The sequence below is a fragment of the Myotis brandtii genome, unplaced genomic scaffold (assembly GCF_000412655.1).
Source record: "Myotis brandtii unplaced genomic scaffold, ASM41265v1 scaffold208, whole genome shotgun sequence".
NCBI lineage: Eukaryota > Metazoa > Chordata > Mammalia > Chiroptera > Vespertilionidae > Myotis > Myotis brandtii.
The window spans coordinates 1,563,634-1,574,373 of NW_005357764.1; the positions used below are offsets into that span (position 1 = coordinate 1,563,634).

Genomic DNA, 10,740 nt, shown 5'->3' on the forward strand with positions numbered 1-10,740 from the left:
GGACTATAAACCCGAGATGCCTCGTGGCTATGGCGCGGCAGTACGTGATTGGGCGCGGCTTCTACCTGGAACCGAATTGGCCTTGAAGTCGCAAAGTGGAAAGTTTCGCTCCATCGGGCTCCCGTCGCGGCCCGGCGACTGGTGATTATCTACTTTTTACAGATGATGAGACTAATGCAGTTTGAGGTTGCGGAGCGAATTATGAGCAGACACAAGATTCGTACCTGGGATCTCTGATTTTCCTGGCATGTCATCTGCCGTTATGGGTTGGCTTCTGTATTTAAAAATTCAGCTTTGAAAAAAATGACACAAGCAATGCTCAGATTTATCAACAGGTGTTTTTCAAAATAGAAAAGAAAAATCACGTCTCCCTTTACCACTTTTTTGCCCCCCAAACCTCTATCACTCTTAAATCCGGTCTGTATGGTTTCAGGACTCCTACCATCAGCACCAGTGTTTACTCCTCCACGAGGCCTTTGCTGCCGGATCCCGACTCTTCGCTGGACCCAATGACTTCCGTGCCCCAATGGCTGGCAGGATAAAGGACCATAGGGCTTCTTGGGACAGAACAGCCCGGTTTTGAAGAGGTCTGCACTAAATGTGAGATCAGCAGGGGTCTGGACCCTTCCCTTCATGACCTTCCTGAATTTTACCCAAATTTCAATGTATTTTGGCAGCTCACCGGAGTTAGCCGTTTATTATTGTGCTTCCACAAAGTTGCATTAGAAGTTGGAGGGTCCCCCCGCCCCCCATTTGAGATTCTTTTTGTTTCATTTGGCCCTAGCGAGGGAGGTTTAGTGGGAATGTGTTCACATTTCCTCATCATTGAGAAGTCTATCTCATTCTTCTTAAAAATAGTATTTCATAATATGATTGTATTTTACTTTTTAAGCATTCCTCTAATGAAAGTGATTAAGGTTTCTTTCCCCCTAATTATTTGCTCTTACAAATAATGCTGCAATAAATATCACTGTTCATTGGCCGTGGCTGGGTAGCTCAGTTGTCCATACCCCAAGGTTGCAGGTTCCATCCCAGATCAGGGCACAAACATGACTCAACCAATGAGTGCAGAAACGAGTGGAACAATAAATAAATGTTTCTCTTTCTCTCCCTTCATCTCTCTCTAAAATTAATACATATATGTATATTTAAAATATGTATATTTAAAATATATATATTTAACTGTATGAACAGTTAGTTTCCTTTTATAAAAAGTAGGTCATGGTTCGATTCCCAGTCAGGACACATGCCTGGGTTGCCAGCTCGATCCCCAGTGTGGAGCGTGCAGGAGGCCTTCCAAATTATTATTTCTTATTTAGGACTTGCCTCAGAATGACCACTTAACCCCAGAATGACCACTCTTTTCAGAGGGACCCCTGGGTTGGGACCTTATTCTAACACTTCTGTAGGGAAGCAAGTCACAAAAGAGCAACAAAAGCCATGGGAGAGCTGCACACACACAGTGGAAGGGGCTCCCCATCCATTTCCACATAGGTCCTTCACAGTCACTATGGAGGCAATGGCACATGTCTCATTTTAGAGAAGAAAGCCAGTAAGGGGTAGGCCATTCTAAAACCTGGCCAGTTCAACTCAATTCTTGGCATTCTGTTCTCTGCCATAGCTACTTTTCTACAGGTAGAGGAAAGACCCCAAACACAGGTTAAATTCACTGCCTCTGTTTTTATAGAGCTGGCAGTACGAATGAGAAAAACAGTATGTTCTTGTGGCTATCATAACAAATTACCACAAAGTTGGTAATTTAAAACAACAGAAGTTGCCCAGCCCATGTGGTCCAGTGATTGAGTGTTGACCCAGGAACCAAGAGGTCGCCAGTTCAATTCCTGGTCAGAGCACATGCCCTGGTTGCGGGCTCGATCCCCAGTGTGGGGCGTGCAGGAATCAACCGATCGATGATGTTCCTGTTTCATAAGTGAATATACTTATACTACAAGTTATATAACTAGAAGCAGACTATAATCAGAGTTTGCAGACTGGTGGCCTGCAGTATATTTTGTTTGTCCTGCACAGTGTTTAAAATTTTTAAAATTAATTGCCAACAGTACCAGTACCAAAGTTTCTGTAGTATAAATTTTAGGAAGTGTTGGGTAGGCAAATTGGTTGAAGAAGCTTGAAGCTGTTTTGCAACACTTGACATAAATGGGAGGAAATGACAGTTGTGTATATCCAGGGGGTATGATAAAGAAGGAGTCAGCGTCTCTCTGGAGAATACTGTCTTAGGCAATCACTCATGGATGAAAGAACCTTTGTGGAAGTCTAGGTTTCCAGAGAAGTTCCAGCAAATGGAGCAAAAAAACAAAACAAAATGCATTTGGAACAGTTTGACTTTACCTGCATCATCTATAACCCAAGGCAGCTGGTGATTTATCCAGTGGGATAAAGTAAGAGCATGTAAGTGAGCACTGGCTTCCCCAGCAGCACAGGACTCTGCCAAAGAAGCCCATTTCTTTCTTGTTTCATCCAGAGTACTGAGTTGTGAGCTGCATGACTGGTGGGTGGGAAGGGACCAGGAGAGTGGCAGATAAGACACTCAGAGGGAATTAGAGGAATAGGGATCCCACTAACTATATCACGAACTTCATTAAGAAGCCTGCACAAAAAAAAAAAAAAAAAAAAAAAAGAAGAAGAAGAAGAAGAAGAAGCCTGCACAGCCCTAACCGGTTTGGCTCAGTGGATAGAGTGTCAGCCTGCGGACTGAAGGGTCCTAGGTTCGATTCCGGTCATATCTTGGTTGTGGGCACATCCCCAGTAGGGGGTGTGCAGGAGGCAGCTGATCAATGTTTGTCTCATTGATGTTTCTAACTCTCTATCCCTCTCCCTTCCTCTCTGTAAAAATCAATAAAATATATATTTTTTTAAAAAGAGTTGCAAGACTCAATGAGCCAGAGCACACACCAAAAAAAACACACAACAAAAACAACAACAAAAAAAACCAACAAAACAAGCCTGCACACAAGCTGCTGGGGATACTTTGCCTGTGGATGCCCCCAAATGGCCCACAGACACTGCCAATGCTCTGTGTGCTTCACTTCCTCACGGCCCATCCTGCGGCTCGATCTGTGTGTGTGCTCCTCATGGTGGTGAGAGAAAGCTTTGGCAGACAGCTAGTACAGAAAACTGGCCTAAATCAGCCAGCCAGGGAGAGACCACAAACTTGAGCTTTAGCTTTACCCTTGGAAAAGCAAAAGGGAGGTTATCAGCACAGGGTCTGGGACATGGCAGGATTGAGAGAAGGCACACAAGCTTATGAATTCTGCCACAAGATGGAGCAAGAAGTGTGGAGCAGGCATATCCATAGAACAGTGGTTCTCAACCTTCCTAATGCCGTGACCCTTTAATACAGTTCATGTTGTGGTGACCCCCAATTTCATTGTTACAAATTGAACATAATTAAAGCATAGTGATTAATCACAAAAACAATATGTAATTATATATGTGTTTTCTGATGGTCTTAGGCGATCCCTGTGAAAGGGTCGTTCGACCCCCAAAGGGGTCGCGACCCACAGGTTGAGAACCGCTGCCATAGAAGTTCTGAGAGAGCCTCAGAACCCCTAGGAGGGCTGATGGAAGGTAATTTTCTCCCAAAGGCGAAGAGTAAAGCCTGGAAGAGGTGACTGCTACTTCAAATGTGAAGACAGCAACATAAGACTTCAAGGAACATAAAAAAAAAAAATCAAGGAACATGACACCATCAAAAGATTACAATACCTCTAGCTGGTCTGGCTCAATGGATAGAGTGAACTAGTGTCCCGGGTTTGACTCTGGTCAAGGGTATGTACCTTGTTTGCAGGCTCCTCCCCTGCCTGGGCCCTGGTCAGGGCTCGTACAGGAGGCAACCAATCAATGTGTTTCTCTCGTATTAATGCTTCTGTCTTTCCCTCTCTTTTCCGTTTTCTCTAAAAAGATCAATGGAAAAATATCTTCTGGTGAGGATTAACAACCCCCCCACCCCACCCCACACACACACAAAAAAAGTAAAGATTATAATAATCTGGTAACCACTGCCAAAATATGAACATCTGTGATTTACTTAGTAAGGAAGTCAAATATCTTTTGGCCTGGCCAACGTGGCTCAGTGGTTGAGTGTTGACTTATGAACCAGGAGATCAAGGTTCAACTCCCAGTCAGAGCAAATGCCTGAGTTTTGGGCTAATTCTCCAGTGTGGGGAGTGCAGGAGGCAGTTGATCAATGATTCTCTCTCATCATTGATGTTTCTCTCTCTCTCCCGCTCTCCCTTCTTCTCTGAAAACAATAAAAACATATTTAAAAAAACAAACTCTTATCTTTAATCTCCACATATATGAGTTACTTTTCTACAGTAGCCTTTCTTCATTCAACCGACCCTGGCCATTTCTCTGGGTCTTCATTTTCCTGTGGGGGCTCCCATGTACAGGTAAAAATCTATACAGTTGACCCTGAACAATGTGGCACTGACTGCACCACACAGTCAAAAATCTGTGTATAGCCCAGTGGGTGTAGCTCAGTGGTTGAACACCGACCTATGAACCAGGAGGTCACAGTTCCATTCCTGTAGGGCAGTGGTTGGCAAACCGTGCTCGCGAGCCACATGCGGCTCTTTGGCCCCTTGAGTGTGGCTCTTCCACAAAATACCACATGCGGGCGCACACGTACAGTGCAATTGAAACTTCATGGCCCATGCGCAGAAGTCGGTTTTCGGCCTGGGCGAGTTTTGAAGAAGTGGCGTTAGAAGAAGTGGGGGTACGTTCGCTGAGGTTGACCCCTCAGATTGAGGACGTTTTTAGGAAAGGCCAGCTTAGGAGTACCCTAATTAGGTTAATAACAATGTACCTACCTATATAGTATAAGTTTAAAAAATTTGGCTCTCAAAAGGAATTTCAATCGTTGTACTGTTGACATTTGGCTCTGTTGACTAATGAGTTTGCCGACCACTGCTGTAGGGGCACATGCCTGGGTTGCTATCTTGATCCCCAGTAGGGGGCGTGCAGGAGGCAGCCAATTGAGGATTCTCATCAGTGATGTTTCTATCTCTCTCCCTCTCCCTTCCTCTCTGAAATCAATAAAAACATAATTTTTTCAAAATCTGTGTATAACTTTTGACTCCCCCCAAACTTAACTATTAATAGCATACTATTGACCAGAAACCTACCAATAACATAAACAGTTGATTAACACATGTTTGTATATTATATGTATTATATATTGTCTTCTTACAATAAAATAAGCTATTATGTACCTTGGTTGCAGGCTCCTCCCTTAAAATGTTATTAAGAAAATCATAAGGGCCCTAGCTGGTTTGGCTCAGTGAATAGAGTGTCGGCCTGCGGACTGAAGGGTTTCAGGTTCGATTCCGGTAAAGGGCACATGCCCCAGGGTTGCGGGCTCAATCCCCAGTAGGGGGCAAGCAGGAGGCAGCTGATAAATGATTCTCTCTAATCATTGATATTTCTATCTCTCTCTCCCTCTCCCTTCCTCTCTGAAATCAATAAAAATACATATTTTTAAAAAATTAAAAAAAGAAAACCATAAGGAAAATACATTTACAATATTTATGGGGAAAAATCCATATATAAGTAGACCCATGTTACACAAGGGTCATCTGTATACCTCTCTCCTATGAATCTATCCTCTGTCAATTTAGTTCTCAGGCCCAGCCAGAGACCCTAAGAGGACAAAGGTAAAGTTTTGCCTCCCTATGGTGCTAAGGTCTCCATTTACATCTCACAGTCCTAAGAGACACTGCTTTTATCCTCATTCTCTAGATAATGAGACTGAAACCCAGAGACATCAAGGACTTTCCTAAGGTCACATGGTCAGTAAGGGGCAGAGCTTAGATTGCTACGTACATTTGACTCCCAGGCCTTTCAACTACCATGTACAGAAGAGTGAGTTACAGATGGCTTCAAATAAAAGACCTTTAGACTGGCCCACAAATGATCAGTACAAGTTTGTCAGATCTAGGAGGGTGAGGGAGAGAATACAAAAAGTGTTTGAGTGTATCAAAGTTGTAAGATGGGGCTGGAACCCAGGGTTCAAGGAAGAGAGAGGCAAGGAAAGAGGCTGCTGCAGGCCCTAAATACCAGCCCTGATAACTTGAAACTTATCCTGTAGGTGGGAGCCTCCTGGATTGTCCTCAGAGTGTGTGTGTGTGTGTGTGTATGTTTGTGTGTGTGTGTGTGTGTGTGTGTGTGTGTGTGTGTGTGTAAGAGAGAGAGAGAGATGGTGTTTGAAGACAATGTGGGGACAGCATGGAGGCTCGACTGAAACAGCAGTTCTCAATATCACTGTGTTTCAGAATCATATGGACTGCTTGAAAAAAAAATCACCTGGAACCCACTCGAGCAGTGGTTCTCAACCTGTGGGTCGCGACCCCTTTGGGGGTGGAACGACCCTTTCACAGGGGTCACCTAAGACCATCGGAAAATACATATATAATTACATATTGTTTTTGTGATTAATCACTATGCTTTAATTATGTTCAATTTGTAACAATGAAAATACATCCTGCATATCAGATATTTACATGACGATTCATAACAGTAGCAAAATTACAGTTATGAAGTAGCAACGAAAATAATTTTATGGTTTGGGGTCACCACAACATGAGGAACTGTATTAAAGGGTCGTGGCATTAGGAAGGTTGAGAACCACTGCCCTAGAGAGTCTGATTCAATGGGGCTGGAGAGAGGCCCAGTGATCGGAGTTTTAACAAGTTTTCAAAGTGATTCTGGTCCAGGTGGTTACTTAAAGAAACTCCAGTAATCCAGAGGGAGAAAAGAAGCAAGGAGAATAATTATGAGGGAGCTTCCAGAGATAAATGATGAGTCTTAAATTCCAATGGTAATGAAGAAAATAGAAACAGCCTACTATGGAGGATAATGTTTTCATAATGTTCCCTTCTTTTTTCTTTTTTCTAGTAACTCACCCCCACCCTCTTTCAAATAGTTGGTCCATTCTGTGCTCATTGCCCATCAGGGGTGGGATGTGACAGGGCAGAAAACAAAGTAAGGAATCATTCTGGAATGTGTTGGACTTGTTTCAGATAATACAGGAGTTTTGGGGAGTGGTTATAGATGACTTAGAACTGGTCATGAGTTGATAACTGTGGAAGCTGAGTGACGGCTGCAAGGGAATTCATTATAGAATTCTATCTACATTTGTCTATTTTCCAAAACTTTATTAAGAAAAGATTTAAGTACTTCTGTATTTGGTTTCAAAAAGACTTAGGGAAAAGGAGTGAAATCTCAGACAGCTAAAAAGTTGCAAGAAACTTCATGAGCAAGAGAATAGGGAGAACTGGTCCAGGTGAAGAGGCGCCACAGGCAAGATACTTCTGCAATTGGGAGAGAGTAACTCATCTGATCAGTGTATTTGGGGAGAATATGGTACAGGCTCCGCTCAGCTCTGCTCTTCTTCTCTTAGGATATGCCTGCCTGCAGGGGTACAAATTCACTGCCCCTCCAGGGGCTCTGGGAGGGAGGCCTACCAGTCAAGCACTGCCATCACAGGGAGTGTGGGGGAGTCTGCCTAACCCAGGGGCTCAGTAATACACTAGTATAAGCCCACAATAAGCAAATGCTTGGTCTTTGTCAGTAATAAGGGAATAATCCAGACTCTGCCTGCCTATACTTTGCTTCATCTTCCAGTATGCTTAGAACCTTAGTCAGAAAGACAGTGCCATCTATTTGGGTCCTCCAGAAACCCCAAAATGAGGGCTTCAGGGGTCTGGTGAAAAGGAAGGAAGGGAAGGTAGATGGAGGGAAATGATGAGAGCAGAGAGGGGCCCGAGGAAGGAGCAAAGAATCCAAGAGATTGGAATGCTGCCATGGGGAGCAGCAAAATCCAGTGTGGAGATGTCTCTGAGATATATCTAGGCACAAAGGACCTTAGGTAATCTCAGCAAGATTCCCACAGGCCAGAGTGGCATGAGGCAGGGAGAGAGCTATGGTCTCTAGCAGAGATTGAGAACAGCCAGCTATCGCCAGTAACCAGTGGGGACCAAAGGTATCTCTATGAATGCCTGTGTGCATGGAAGACCTTGAAAACTCGATCCTCCAACACACACACACACACACACACCAAACTACTAGAGCTCAGGGCCTTAAATATAACTCCAGAGAAGGGGTAAAACCCTCAATTAGTTGAGATCAAGTTTCTGCCACTTCAGCAGAATGGGAGTTCAAAATAGAAATTAAGTTGAGTTATAGAAAACTTTAATTATATATTCAGGTGAATTTATGAACAGAGATTTCTTCTTGCTGGAATAAATGCATATATTTTATTGTTGTTGTTGTTAATCCTCACCCGAGGATATTTATCCATTGATTTTCAGGGAGAGTGGAAGAAAGAGGGAAAGACAGAGAGAAATATCGACGTGAGAGAAACACATTGATTGGTTGCCTAAGCCCTGACCACTGAGCTTTCAAACCAGCTAGGGTTGGAGTAAATGTTTTGAAGGCAGAATCAATAAGACTTGGAGGCCAGATGCATGATGGGGTAGGGAGGAACAGGAAGTCTCTCCTCCCTTTGGGAGATTTGCTTCCCAAACACCCCAGGCAAGATCAAGTTCTTCAACACTGTCTGCCGTTTTCATTCCTTGCCTTTATGGTCTTCCCTCGTGGCCCTGTAACATGGGTTCAATTGCTCTTGCCCATTTAATTAGTGATTTGGAGCAATTACCAGTCACTCCAATAAAACAATCTACTCTACTAGCAATTTTCTATTTACATCCTAGAACACATAGCTGTTAAATCTGCACAGTTCATACTATTGCTCAGTGGTCTCTGTAACAAGTGTGTTGGACTTTGCCCTGACCTCTCCCAGGCCCTCTGGGCCTAGTTGTTACAGAGACCATTTTACAGTAGTAGGAACTGTGCCCAGGCACCATCACCCTCATGGAAGGTCCAATTCTCACCCTGGGCATCAGATCTTTCACACTGGACCTCATCTCTACTCCATTCCGGGAGGATGTGGATAAAGGGGAACCCTTCTCGTGCACTGTAGGTGGGAATGCAGACTGGTGCAGCCACTGTGGAAAGCAGTATAGAGATACCTCAAAAAATTAAAAATGGAACTGCCTTATGACCCAGTGATTCTACTTCTGGGAATATACCCAAAGAAACCCAAAACACTAATTTGAAAGAATATGTGCAGTCAGGCCGGTGTGGCTCAGTGGTTGAGCACTGACCCATGAACCAAGAGGGCACCAGATCAATTCCAGTCAGGGTACATGCCTCGGTTGCTCCAGTAGGGGGCGTGCAGGAGGCAGCCGAGAGATATTTCTCTCTGTCCCTCTATTTCTCTCCCTTCCTCTCTAAAATCAATGAAAACATATTTTTAAAAAAAGAAAAATAAAGAATATGTGCACTCACCCCTATGTTCATTGCAGCATTATTTACTATAGCCAAGATTTGGAAGGACCTCAAGTGTCCATCAGTAAATGACTGGATATGGCACATTTATACAATGGAATACTACTCAGTGGAAAAAAAGAAGAAAAATTTACCCTCTGCCACACATGGATGGACCTGGAGAACATTATGTTAAGTGAAATAAGTGGCGAAAGACAAATACCATTATGATTTCACTCATATGTGGGATCTAATGAACAAACTGAAACTAACAAGCAAAATAGAGACAGACTCATAGATAGCAGGCTGACAGCTGGGGGAAAGAAAAAAAAGAGAAAGAATTCATGGACATGGACAATAGTATGGTGATTGCAGGGGAGAGGTGGGTGGGTGAAGGTGGAGAACTGTATGGGGGGGATAAATGGTGGTGGAAAAAATTAAAATACAATAAAAGAACAACTTTATAAATTTTTTAAATATATTTTATTGATTTTTTACAGAGAGGAAGGGAGAGGGATAGAGTTAGAAACATCGATGAGAAAGAAACATCGATCAGGTGCCTCCTGCACACCCCCTCCTGAGGATGTGCCTGCAACCAAGGTATGACCGGAATCAAACCTGGGACCTTTCAGTCCGCAGCCGACGCTTTATCCACTGAGCCAAACCGGTTAGGGCTAAAAGAACAACTATAAAAAATCTGTACCGTGTGTATGTGTTATATATTCAAAAAAGAAGGAAAAGGGGGAAAATCCCATTTTTAACAATACACAACTATTATATGTTTTAAAAATGTTCCTTTGTGTACTACTCACAATCCTCTCCTTTTTTTGAAGCACTGACTAGTACGTGCCGGTTACCCATTCTTCATCACCCTGGTTGTAACTGTGTTAAGTGTCCACTTTCCCCACCAGACTGGAGAGAAGGACCCGGCCGGAGTCCCGTGTCCCAGGCACCGAGCGCTAGACTCTCAGGGGACCATACATTGCAAATAAAGTCCTGGACGAGCCTCTCGTCCCTTCCAGTTCAGGCCGTCCACGAGCCCTGGACCACGTGGAGCATTTTGCTTTTTGTAGCCTCGATTGTCGCCGCTACACAGTGGACACGGCCGCACCTGCCCCTCCGTGTGAGTGTGAGAAGTCAGGTGATGGGTGTGAAAGTGCCGTTGCAATGCAGATATTCATCCATCCATCCTTCCATTTACGGGATGACGCGACAAGGGCCGGGCAGTGCGCTGGCCACTGCGGACACGCGCTCCTCGCGCACGTCGCGAGACCCGGAGGGCGTCTCCCCACCACGTTCTTTCTCCCACGGAACTCCGGGTGCTGACCTTATTCAAAATGGCGCCGGCAGCCTCGGGGGCTAGTGCGGCGGCGCGGACTCCTCGTGCCCTCT

General features: G+C 44.2%; 1 long non-coding RNA gene across 1 annotated transcript; it reads left to right on the forward strand.

The window, feature by feature from the left end:
* The first annotated feature begins 76 nt into the window (after window positions 1–76).
* LOC106725974 lies at window positions 77–1,138 on the forward strand. Its single transcript, XR_001361985.1, has 2 exons — window positions 77–335; window positions 434–1,138. It is a non-coding gene; the product is annotated as an uncharacterized LOC106725974 (long non-coding RNA).
* Window positions 1,139–10,740: the final 9,602 nt, after the last annotated feature.